The sequence below is a fragment of the Rhipicephalus microplus genome, unplaced genomic scaffold (genome assembly GCF_043290135.1).
Source record: "Rhipicephalus microplus isolate Deutch F79 unplaced genomic scaffold, USDA_Rmic scaffold_315, whole genome shotgun sequence".
NCBI classification, from domain to species: Eukaryota; Metazoa; Arthropoda; class Arachnida; order Ixodida; family Ixodidae; genus Rhipicephalus; species Rhipicephalus microplus.
The window spans coordinates 135,001-148,082 of record NW_027464883.1 but is presented as its reverse complement, the minus strand read 5'-3'; the positions used below and the strand labels follow the sequence as shown (position 1 = coordinate 148,082).

Genomic DNA, 13,082 nt, shown 5'->3' with positions numbered 1-13,082 from the left:
CGAACGGTCGGGAGGGCACTCGGCTGGCGTTTCGGGAACGCGCAGCCTCGCCTTCTACCGACGTAACCACGACTCGCCGTTCGCGCTCCGCCGCTCCTGTTTACAGTACTAGGCGGTCCCGCAGCGGTCGGGTCGCGCATTTCGAGCGCTTCGAGCCACGGTGCAGTGGCGGGTCGAAAGCCGACCTATGAGTGCGTTGCGCCGTTTGTACCCGCGTCCGCCACCTGGCCGACCGTCCAAGGTCGCGGTGTTGGCGTCCGCTGGGCGCAACAATTTGTCACGGGGTGCCGCTCCACATTCAGGCAGCCCCGTGGGGAAAAGCCGACCCCGCGTCCAAACGGGGTCAGCGGCAGAAAGTGTCGGGCGCAGACGCAGCTGAGGCGCTCACCCTTCACAATCCGTTAATGATCCTTCCGCAGGTTCACCTACGGAAACCTTGTTACGACTTTTACTTCCTCTAAATGATCAAGTTTGGTCATCTTTCCAACAGACCGGCGCAACCGAAAGGCCGCGCCGGACATCGGTCCGAAGACCTCACTAAATCATTCAATCGGTAGTAGCGACGGGCGGTGTGTACAAAGGGCAGGGACGTAATCAACGCGAGCTTATGACTCGCGCTTACTGGGAATTCCTCGTTCAAGGGGAACAATTGCAAGCCCCTATCCCAATCACGAAAGAAGTTCCACGGGTTACCCAGTCTTTTCAGACAGGGATAAAGACACGCTGCTTCCTTCAGTGTAGCGCGCGTGCGGCCCCGGACATCTAAGGGCATCACAGACCTGTTATTGCTCTGTTTCGTGCGGCTAGGAGCCGCTTGTCCCTCTAAGAAGGTTGTAAGGTGCTGGGAACCCCGCACCTATTTAATAGGCTAGAGTCTCGTTCGTTATCGGAATTAACCAGACAAATCGCTCCACCAACTAAGAACGGCCATGCACCACCATCCACCGAATCAAGAAAGAGCTCTCAATCTGTCAATCCTCCCAGTGTCCGGGCCGGGTAAGTTTTCCCGTGTTGAGTCAAATTAAGCCGCAGGCTCCACTCCTGGTGGTGCCCTTCCGTCAATTCCTTTAAGTTTCAGCTTTGCAACCATACTTCCCCCGGAACCCAAATACTTTGGTTTCCCGGAAGCTGCCCGCCGAGTCATTTGAGTAACTCAGGCGGATCGCTGGTTGGCATCGTTTATGGTCAGAACTAGGGCGGTATCTGATCGCCTTCGAACCTCTGACTTTCGTTCTTGATCAATGAAAACATTCTTGGCAAATGCTTTCGCAGTAGTTCGTCTTGCGACGGTCCAAGAATTTCACCTCTAGCGCCGCAATACGAATGCCCCCGTCCGTCCCTCTTAATCATTACCTCGTATTCCAAAAACCAACAGAACAGAAACGAGGTCTTGTTCTATTATTCCATGCAAGTTTATTCAGGCGACTCGCCTGCGTTGAGCACTCTAATTTTTTCAAAGTAAAAGCACCGGCCATCTCGAGGCACACAATGAAGTGCACCAAGAAAGAACCGGCATGATGTTCAGTCCGAGCCGTCGCATCGGGTAGATGCACTACTCGTCTGGAACTGAGATCCAACTACGAGCTTTTTAACTGCAGCAGCTTTAGTATACGCTATTGGAGCTGGAATTACCGCGGCTGCTGGCACCAGACTTGCCCTCCAATTGATCCTCGTTAAAGGATTTAGAGTGTACTCATTTCAATTACGGGGCCTCAAAAGAGTCCCGTATTGTTATTTTTCGTCACTACCTCCCCGTGCCGGGAGTGGGTAATTTGCGCGCCTGCTGCCTTCCTTGGATGTGGTAGCCGTTTCTCAGGCTCCCTCTCCGGAATCGAACCCTGATTCTCCGTTACCCGTAACAACCATGGTAAGCAAGTAACCTACCATCGAAAGTTGATAAGGCAGACACTTGAAAGAAACGTCGCCGGCTCGTGGCCATGCGATCAGCACAAAGTTATCCAGAGTCACCACACAATACGGGCCGAAACCCGATCGATCTTGGTCTAATAAAAGCACCCGTTACCCAAAGGGCTCCAGGCTCACTGCATGTATTAGCTCTAGAATTGCCACAGTTATCCAAGTAGGAAGAAACGATCTAAGGAACCATAACTGATTTAATGAGCCATTCGCGGTTTCGCCTTATTTCGGCATGTACTTAGACATGCATGGCTTAATCTTTGAGACAAGCATATGATTACTGGCAGGATCAACCAGGTAATCGTTCGACTGCGCGTCCGTCCTCGCCTTCGGCGGGCCGGACGCAGTCTGTGTGCGGCGGAGGCCACCTTCAGGCGCCCCAACACGCTTATTTTGCACTCCGAGATGACGGCGTTCGAGCTCGCTACGGCACAACCTTCCCGAAAGACGAGTGGGAGCCGTGCGGCAAGAAGCACGTTCATGCTCGCTCTTTTTCGTTGCATCGACTCGGTCGCGCCGTGCGGGTTGCCCAAGCCCGCTGCACTGTCGGTGGACCGGCCGGAACTAGCAACGGAGCCGAGACTGCAAAGCCGCCAGACGACGGGTCACGCCCGCGTCTTCGGCGCTTTCGCATCTGAATCGCCCGAGGACGACACGGAACACACCTCGATATCGTGGTAAAACGGCACCGTCCGACAACCAGCCCCTAACGCATCAAGCGGATGAGGCTGCAGACGACTGCCGTGGATTCCCCTGGAGCAGACCCGAGGACACGCTTGACGAGGCCGAAGCCCGCCGCATATCAGACACCCGGTCGCTTTCGCGTACGCCGCTCACGAGAACCCCCACATAATAGCAGCGATAAGTACCCAGACCTCCTTGGGCACTAATACGAGCGTACTCGAGAAAATTTCACCGCGGGTGTGCCCCGAAACGTGTGGCACGTTGAGCGTGCCACAAGTCTACGTCGCTCTCAAACCCGCCGAGGTCGTAGAATTTGCGACCCTACTCACGAAATTCCCACCGAGGATACGGCCGCAAACGTACCGCACCTTGGGTAGGCCACGAGTTTGTGCAACACTACGCTGACGGCACAGCACCGAGGTCGTGCGCGCACGCACGGGAAAATTCCGCCGCGGTTTCTGCCGAAAACGTGAGGCACCACGACTCTCCGCAAGTTCGCGTCGACTGCGAAAGACCGAAGTCGTGAACGACGTGTCCGCTACTCGCCGCCGACACGCTGGACACCAAACGTACAACGACTCGACGGCGTCGTAGAGGCCCACGACGCGGTTTTCCTTAACGACGTCTCGGCGTGGCACCGACAGGTTAGAACGGCCGACCAACGTTCCCTGTCCGCCGTTCGGCTCAGTCGAAGGGCTCGGCGACTTCGGCAACGCTGCGAAGCCGCACGGTGACGCACGCCATGTCCCCATTTTTTTTTTTTTTTCTTTCTGCGTCTGCCGGGGTGCCCCTATAATAGCAGCGATAAGCACCCAGACCGCCGTGGGTCGCTCGCCCCGGCTGACGTGGTTTTTCGTACTCCTGCGGCGGTCGCCGTCAAGCACGTCCAAATACGCTACTTTCGTGGGCGCATTCACGCTCTTTCGCTTCGCCGGAGTGCCAGCACTCACTCTGCCAAAAACGGCGAACATCCGAGCGGCGGTTCCCACTTTTGCGTCGGCGTCGCAAACCCCGCCCCGGCAGACGAGGTTTGCCGTACTCGTGCGACGGTGGCCGGCGGGCACGTCGAAAGACGCCGATATCGTGCGCGAATTGGCGCACCTTGGCTTCACCGGAGTGCCGCCACTGACTCCTCCAAAAACGGCGAAGATCCGAGCGGCGCTTCCCACTTTCGCATCGGCGTCCCGAACTCCGCCCCGGCTGACGCGGTTTACCGTACTCGTGCGACGGTCGCCGGCGAGCACGTGGAAAGACGCCGATATCGTGCCCGAATCGGCTCCGTTCGGCTTCGCCGGAGTGCCAGCACTGGCTCGGCGAAAGACGACGAACATCCGAGCGACGGTTCTCACTATTGCGTACGCGTCGCAAACCCCGCCCCGGCAGACGCACTTTGCCGTACTCGTGCGACGGTCGCCGGCGAGCACGTAGAAAGACGCCGATATCGTGCCGGAATCGGCCCCGTTTGGCTTCGCCGGAGTGCCAGCACTCACTCGGCCACAAACGGCGAACATCCGAGCGGCGGTTCCCACTTAGCCGTCGGCGTCCCGAACTCCGCCCCGGCAGACGCGGTTGCCGAGCTCGTGCGACTAGCGACCGCGAAGCCGTCTCGCGACGCCGCTTTCGTGCGCGGCTCCCACTGCGACCTGGGTCACCCGAGGTCGACGAGCAAGAAAGAATGTCGAAAAAAATTTTTTTTTTTTTTGCGTCTGCCGGGGTGCCCCTATAATAGCAGCGATAAGCACCCAGACCGCCATGGGTCGCTCGCCCCGGCTGACGTGGTTTTTCGTTTTCCTGCGGTGGTCGTCGTCAAGCACGTCCAAACACGCCACTTTCGTGGGCGCATTCGCGCTCTTTCGCTTCGCCGGAGTGCCAGCACTCACTCTGCCAAAAACGGCGAACATCCTAGTGGCGGTTCCCACTTTTGCGTCGGCGTCGCCAACCCCGCCCCGGCATACGCGGTTTGCCGTACTCGTGCGGCGGTGGCCGGCGGGCACGTCGAAAGACACCGATATCGTGCGCGAGTCGATGCTTCTTGGTCTCGCAGGAGGGCCGCCACTCACTCCTGCAAAAACGGCGAAGATCCGAGCGGCGCTTCCCACTTTTTCGTCGGCATCGCAAACCTCGCCCCGGCAGACGCGCTTTGCCGTACTCGTGCGACGGTCGCCGGCGAGCACGTCGAAATACGCCGATATCGTGCCCGAATCGGCCCCGTTTCGCTTCGCCGGAGTGCCAGCACTCACTCGGCCAAAAACGGCGAACATCCGAGCAGCGGTACCCACTTAGCCGTCGGCATCCCGAACTCCGCGCCGGCTGACGCGGTTGCCGAGCTCGTGCGACTAGCGACCGCGAACGCGTCTCGCGACGCCGCTTTCGTGCGCGGCTCCCATTGCGACCTGGGTTACCCGAGCTCGACCAGCAAAAAAGAAGGTCGAAAAAAAATTTTTTTTTTCTGCGTCTGCCGGGGTGCCCCTATAATAGCAGCGATAAGCACCCAGACCGCCGTGGGTCGCTCGCCCCGGCTGACGTGGTTTTTCGTACTCCTGCAGCGGTCGCCGTCAAGCACGTCCAAATACGCCACTTTCGTGGGCGCTTTCGCGCTCTTTCGCGTCGCCGGTGTGCCAGCACTCACTCTGCCAAAAACGGCGAACATCCTAGTGGCGGTTCCCACTTTTGCGTCGGCGTCGCCAACCCCGCCCCGGCATACGCGGTTTGCCGTACTCGTGCGGCGGTGGCCGGCGGGCACGTCGAAAGACACCGATATCGTGCGCGAGTCGATGCTTCTTGGTCTCGCAGGAGGGCCGCCACTCACTCCTGCAAAAACGGCGAAGATCCGAGCGGCGCTTCCCACTTTTTCGTCGGCATCGCAAACCTCGCCCCGGCAGACGCGCTTTGCCGTACTCGTGCGACGGTCGCCGGCGAGCACGTCGAAATACGCCGATATCGTGCCCGAATCGGCCCCGTTTCGCTTCGCCGGAGTGCCAGCACTCACTCGGCCAAAAACGGCGAACATCCGAGCAGCGGTACCCACTTAGCCGTCGGCATCCCGAACTCCGCGCCGGCTGACGCGGTTGCCGAGCTCGTGCGACTAGCGACCGCGAACGCGTCTCGCGACGCCGCTTTCGTGCGCGGCTCCCATTGCGACCTGGGTTACCCGAGCTCGACCAGCAAAAAAGAAGGTCGAAAAAAAATTTTTTTTTTCTGCGTCTGCCGGGGTGCCCCTATAATAGCAGCGATAAGCACCCAGACCGCCGTGGGTCGCTCGCCCCGGCTGACGTGGTTTTTCGTACTCCTGCAGCGGTCGCCGTCAAGCACGTCCAAATACGCCACTTTCGTGGGCGCTTTCGCGCTCTTTCGCGTCGCCGGTGTGCCAGCACTCACTCTGCCAAAAACGGCCAACATCCGAGCGGCGGTTCCCACTTTTGCGTCGGCGTCGTAAACCCCGCCCCGGCAGACGCGGTTTGCCCTACTCGTTCGACGGTCGCCGGCGAGCGCGTCGAAAGACGCCGATATCGTGCGCTAATTGGCGCTCCTTGGCTTCTCCGGAGTGCCGCCACTCACTCCTCCAAAAACGGCGAAGATCCGAGCGGCGTTCTCCACTTTCGCATCGGCGTCCCGAACTCCGCCCGGGCTGACGCGGTTTACCGTACTCGTGCGACGGTCGCCGCCGGGCACGTCGAAAGACGCCGATATCGTGCCGTAATCGGCCCCGTTTGGCTTCGCCCGAGTGCCAGCACTCACTCGGCCAAAAACGGCGAACATCCGAGCAGCGTTTCCCACTTTCGCATCGGCGTCCCGAAGCCCGCCCCGGCAGACGCGGTTTGCCCTACTCGAGCGACGGTCGCCGGCGATCACGTCGAAAGGCGCCGAATTCGTGCACGAATCGATGCTTCTTGGTCTCGCAGGAGGGCCGCCACTCACTCCTGCAAAAACGGCGAAGATCCGAGTTGCGCTTCCCACTTTTTCGTCGGCGTCCCGAACTACGCCCCGGCTGACGCGGTTTACCGTACTCGTGCGACGGTCGCCGGCGGGCACTTCAAAATACGCCGATTTCGTGGGCGCATTCACGCTGTTTCGCTTCCCCGGAGTGCCAACACTCACTCTGCCGAAAGCGGCGATCATCCGAGCGGCGGTTCCCACTTTTGCGTCGGCTTCGCAAACGGCGCCCCGGCAGACGCGCTCGTGCGACGTACTCGTGCGACGGTCGCCGGCGAGCACGTCGAAAGACGCCGATATCGTGCTCGAATCGACCCCGTTTCGCTTCGCCGGAGTGCTGCCAGTCACGGCGCAGAAAACGGCGAACAAGTGTTTTTTTTTTTTTTTTCCTAGAATTTGTGTTATAGAAGGCACATTTGATATCGGACGATAATTTTCAACTTTATCACGCGCACCGATTTTCGTGTAGAGGTTTGCAAGTTTATGGGAATTTCTCCACTTGGAATAATGCGATTTAGTAGTACTACGAGAACTTCATGGATGTACTCAAGGGTACGGGGCAAGTCAGTTACGTCAACACCTGCAGATTTTTTACACTTCAAACTGAAAATTGTTGGTTGTGAGTCCTCGTGTGATATTAAAGGCCGATTCGCTAACACATAGAACAAAGAAAGAAAGGAAGAAAAAACGCCCGCGCTCGCTCAAGAAACCTGGGTTCGCAACAAGTGGCAACAACAAGCAACCGAGCGAGTGCGCCAAAACCCGTGGCGGCCGAACAAACGCGAAGTCCCAACCGCGTCAGCCGGGGCGGCACGGGACAGGAAAAATCACTTCAGCCGGGGCGGCGGGGCACCGAATAAACCTCGTCACCTCGTCGCAGGATAAAAGAGGAAACAAAAAGTCTAAACAGCGTCTGCTGGAGCGAATGCGTAATAAAACAACAACAACAACAAAAAAAAACACCCGCGCTCAAGAAGTCTGCAATCCTCACAAAAGGCGACTGTGACCGAGCAGCGTCAGCCGGGGCCGTGCGGAAACGGAAAAACCGCGACTACCGGGGCGTCGAGGCACCGAAAAATCCACTTCAGCCGCGGCGAAAAAAAAAAACAAAAAGAAAGACGGAGGGGGGGGGGGAACCACGTCTGCCGGGGCGAAGGAAAAAAAAAAACGCGTCTGCCGGGGCAAGCCCGGGTGCGGCACCACCGGGAAAACTGTGGCAAACAGACATGGCGATCGAGTGAGTGGGCCGCCAGCCAGGCACAGCCGAAAAGTGCAAAGTCCGAACCGTGTCAGCCGGGGCGACGCAAAAACCGCGTCAGCCGGGGCGGCGCGAAAACCGCGTCAGCCGGGGCGGCACGAAACCGCGTCAGCCGGGGCGGCGCGAAAACTGCGTCAGCCGGGGCGGCGCGAAAACCTCGTCAGCCGGGGCGAGCGAAAAGGGGGGGGGGGGGGGAACCACGTCTGCCGGGGCGAAAGAAAAAAAAAACGCGTCTGCCGGGGCGAGCCCGGGTGCGGCACCACCGGGAAGACTGTGGCAAACAGACATGGCGATCGAGTGAGTGGGCCGCCAGCCAGGCTCAGCCCAAAAAGTGCCAAGTCCGAACTGCGTCAGCCGGGGCGGCAAAAACCGCGTCAGCCGGGGCGGCGCGAAAACCGCGTCTGCCGGGGCGGCGCGAAAACTGCGTCAGCCGGGGCGAGCCCGGGTGCGGCACCACCGGGAAAACTGTGGCTAACAGACATGGCGATCGAGTGAGTGGGCCACCAGCCAGGCTCAGCCAAAAAGTGCCAAGTCCGAACTGCGTCAGCCGGGGCGGCAAAAACCGCGTCAGCCGGGGCGGCGCAAAAAAACCGCGTCTGCCGGGGCGGCACGAAACCGCGTCAGCCGGGGCGGCGCGAAAACTGCGTCAGCCGGGGCGAAAGAAAAAAAAAAACGCGTCTGCCGGGGCGAGCCCGGGTGCGGCACCACCGGGAAAACTGTGGCAAACAGACATGGCGATCGAGTGAGTGGGCCGCCAGCCAGGCACAGCCGAAAAGTGCTAAGTCCGAACTGCGTCTGCCGGGGCGGCACGAAACCGCGTCAGCCGGGGCGGCGCGAAAACCGCGTCTGCCGGGGCGGCACGAAACCGCGTCAGCCGGGGCGGCGCGAAAACTGCGTCAGCCGGGGCGAGCCCGGGTGCGGCACCACCGGGAAAACTGTGGCAAACAGACATGGCGATCGAGTGAGTGGGCCGCCAGCCAGGCACAGCCGAAAAGTGCTAAGTCCGAACTGCGTCTGCCGGGGCGGCACGAAACCGCGTCAGCCGGGGCGGCGCGAAAACCGCGTCTGCCGGGGCGGCACGAAACCGCGTCAGCCGGGGCGGCGCGAAAACTGCGTCAGCCGGGGCGAGCCCGGGTGCGGCACCACCGGGAAAACTGTGGCAAACAGACATGGCGATCGAGTGAGTGGGCCGCCAGCCAGGCACAGCCGAAAAGTGCTAAGTCCGAACTGCGTCAGCCGGGGCGGCAAAAACCGCGTCAGCCGGGGCGGCGCAAAAAACCGCGTCTGCCGGGGCGGCACGAAACCGCGTCAGCCGGGGCGGCGCGAAAACTGCGTCAGCCGGGGCGAAAGAAAAAAAAAAAACGCGTCTGCCGGGGCGAGCCCGGGTGCGGCACCACCGGGAAAACTGTGGCAAACAGACATGGCGATCGAGTGAGTGGGCCGCCAGCCAGGCACAGCCGAAAAGTGCTAAGTCCGAACTGCGTCTGCCGGGGCGGCACGAAACCGCGTCAGCCGGGGCGGCGCGAAAACCGCGTCTGCCGGGGCGGCACGAAACCGCGTCAGCCGGGGCGGCGCGAAAACTGCGTCAGCCGGGGCGAGCCCGGGTGCGGCACCACCGGGAAAACTGTGGCAAACAGACATGGCGATCGAGTGAGTGGGCCGCCAGCCAGGCACAGCCGAAAAGTGCTAAGTCCGAACTGCGTCTGCCGGGGCGGCACGAAACCGCGTCAGCCGGGGCGGCGCGAAAACCGCGTCTGCCGGGGCGGCGCGAAAACTGCGTCAGCCGGGGCGAGCCCGGGTGCGGCACCACCGGGAAAACTGTGGCAAACAGACATGGCGATCGAGTGAGTGGGCCGCCAGCCAGGCACAGCCGAAAAGTGCAAAGTCCGAACCGTGTCAGCCGGGGCGACGCAAAAACCGCGTCAGCCGGGGCGGCGCGAAAACCGCGTCAGCCGGGGCGGCACGAAACCGCGTCAGCCGGGGCGGCGCGAAAACTGCGTCAGCCGGGGCGGCGCGAAAACCTCGTCAGCCGGGGCGAGCGAAAAGGGGGGGGGGGGGAACCACGTCTGCCGGGGCGAAAGAAAAAAAAAACGCGTCTGCCGGGGCGAGCCCGGGTGCGGCACCACCGGGAAGACTGTGGCAAACAGACATGGCGATCGAGTGAGTGGGCCGCCAGCCAGGCTCAGCCCAAAAAGTGCCAAGTCCGAACTGCGTCAGCCGGGGCGGCAAAAACCGCGTCAGCCGGGGCGGCGCGAAAACCGCGTCTGCCGGGGCGGCGCGAAAACTGCGTCAGCCGGGGCGAGCCCGGGTGCGGCACCACCGGGAAAACTGTGGCTAACAGACATGGCGATCGAGTGAGTGGGCCACCAGCCAGGCTCAGCCAAAAAGTGCCAAGTCCGAACTGCGTCAGCCGGGGCGGCAAAAACCGCGTCAGCCGGGGCGGCGCAAAAAAACCGCGTCTGCCGGGGCGGCACGAAACCGCGTCAGCCGGGGCGGCGCGAAAACTGCGTCAGCCGGGGCGAAAGAAAAAAAAAAAACGCGTCTGCCGGGGCGAGCCCGGGTGCGGCACCACCGGGAAAACTGTGGCAAACAGACATGGCGATCGAGTGAGTGGGCCGCCAGCCAGGCACAGCCGAAAAGTGCTAAGTCCGAACTGCGTCTGCCGGGGCGGCACGAAACCGCGTCAGCCGGGGCGGCGCGAAAACCGCGTCTGCCGGGGCGGCACGAAACCGCGTCAGCCGGGGCGGCGCGAAAACTGCGTCAGCCGGGGCGAGCCCGGGTGCGGCACCACCGGGAAAACTGTGGCAAACAGACATGGCGATCGAGTGAGTGGGCCGCCAGCCAGGCACAGCCGAAAAGTGCTAAGTCCGAACTGCGTCTGCCGGGGCGGCACGAAACCGCGTCAGCCGGGGCGGCGCGAAAACCGCGTCTGCCGGGGCGGCACGAAACCGCGTCAGCCGGGGCGGCGCGAAAACTGCGTCAGCCGGGGCGAGCCCGGGTGCGGCACCACCGGGAAAACTGTGGCAAACAGACATGGCGATCGAGTGAGTGGGCCGCCAGCCAGGCACAGCCGAAAAGTGCTAAGTCCGAACTGCGTCAGCCGGGGCGGCAAAAACCGCGTCAGCCGGGGCGGCGCAAAAAACCGCGTCTGCCGGGGCGGCACGAAACCGCGTCAGCCGGGGCGGCGCGAAAACTGCGTCAGCCGGGGCGAAAGAAAAAAAAAACGCGTCTGCCGGGGCGAGCCCGGGTGCGGCACCACCGGGAAAACTGTGGCAAACAGACATGGCGATCGAGTGAGTGGGCCGCCAGCCAGGCACAGCCGAAAAGTGCTAAGTCCGAACTGCGTCTGCCGGGGCGGCACGAAACCGCGTCAGCCGGGGCGGCGCGAAAACCGCGTCTGCCGGGGCGGCACGAAACCGCGTCAGCCGGGGCGGCGCGAAAACTGCGTCAGCCGGGGCGAGCCCGGGTGCGGCACCACCGGGAAAACTGTGGCAAACAGACATGGCGATTGAGTGAGTGGGCCGCCAGCCAGGCACAGCCGAAAAGTGCTAAGTCCGAACTGCGTCTGCCGGGGCGGCACGAAACCGCGTCAGCCGGGGCGGCGCGAAAACCGCGTCTGCCGGGGCGGCACGAAACCGCGTCAGCCGGGGCGGCGCGAAAACTGCGTCAGCCGGGGCGAGCCCGGGTGCGGCACCACCGGGAAAACTGTGGCAAACAGACATGGCGATCGAGTGAGTGGGCCGCCAGCCAGGCACAGCCGAAAAGTGCTAAGTCCGAACTGCGTCTGCCGGGGCGGCACGAAACCGCGTCAGCCGGGGCGGCGCGAAAACCGCGTCTGCCGGGGCGGCACGAAACCGCGTCAGCCGGGGCGGCGCGAAAACTGCGTCAGCCGGGGCGAGCCCGGGTGCGGCACCACCGGGAAAACTGTGGCAAACAGACATGGCGATCGAGTGAGTGGGCCGCCAGCCAGGCACAGCCGAAAAGTGCAAAGTCCGAACCGTGTCAGCCGGGGCGACGCAAAAACCGCGTCAGCCGGGGCGGCGCGAAAACCGCGTCTGCCGGGGCGGCACGAAACCGCGTCAGCCGGGGCGGCGCGAAAACTGCGTCAGCCGGGGCGAGCCCGGGTGCGGCACCACCGGGAAAACTGTGGCAAACAGACATGGCGATCGAGTGAGTGGGCCGCCAGCCAGGCACAGCCGAAAAGTGCTAAGTCCGAACTGCGTCAGCCGGGGCGGCAAAAACCGCGTCAGCCGGGGCGGTGCAAAAACCGCGTCTGCCGGGGCGAAATAAAAAAAAAACAAAGAAAAAAGCCCGCGCTTAATCAAAAGAAAACAAAGAAAAAAGCTTGCGCTTAATCAAAAGAAAACAAACAAAAAAAGTTCGCGCTTAAGCCTGGCGGTGGAACCACCGGGGCAAACAGACCTGGCGATCGAGTGAGTGGGCCGCCAGCCGGGGTGAGCCAAAAAGTGCAAAGTCCGAACCGCGTCAGCCGGGGCGACGCAAAAACCGCGTCAGCCGGGGCGGCGCGAAAACCGCGTCAGCCGGGGCGGCGCGAAAACCGCGTCAGCCGGGGCGGCGCAAAAACCGCGTCAGCCGGGGCGGCGCAAAAACTGCGTCAGCCGGGGCGGCACGGAAAAACGAAAACCGCGTCAGCCGGGGCGGCACGGAAAAACGAAAACCGCGTCAGCCGGGGCGACATCAAAATGAGGAAAAAAAAAAAAACTGCCTTAGGACACCTGCGTACACTTTCATGCGTTTGGGCATATCTCTCTGTAACACGCGCGCCCCTCGTTACGCGCGGCACTCTGTTTTCTCCGACACCCATATTTCGGCGGCATGTGGCACGCGCGCCCGTCCCTACGCACGGCACACCGCAGTGCTTTCTCGATATTTTTCTTTTCCTCCAACACCGTCATCTATAGGCTTTTAGTGACCTGTTGCTCGTGGCACAAGTTCGCTAGCTCTGACACCTCTTGCATGCGCACCGTTTTTGCGCACGGTGCTATGCCGCAAAGCACGGCAGTCGCATGCGTTTCTCTCAGACACCTCTTTTTTGACACAACGCTGTGGTGCTTAGAAACACACGCGCCGCTTTTGCGCACAGAACTCCACCGTACAGCACGGTAGTCACGTTTGTTCCACACGAACAGCAGTGTGCATCGTGCTACGACACTTTGAAAGCTTTTTCTTCCGAGTCTCGACCGCGCTGTTCCTTTCGTACTTGGCGCGATTTTGGGACCAGCTTTGTTTTAAACCCCTACTGCGCGCCGTTCCTTTCGTACTTGGCGCG

General features: G+C 61.5%; 1 non-coding gene across 1 annotated transcript; it reads right to left on the bottom strand.

The window, feature by feature from the left end:
• Positions 1–402: 402 nt before the first annotated feature.
• On the bottom strand, positions 403–2,217 carry LOC142793645 (small subunit ribosomal RNA). Its single transcript, XR_012891709.1, has one exon. It is a non-coding gene; the product is annotated as a small subunit ribosomal RNA (ribosomal RNA).
• Between the last annotated feature and the right edge of the window lie 10,865 nt (positions 2,218–13,082).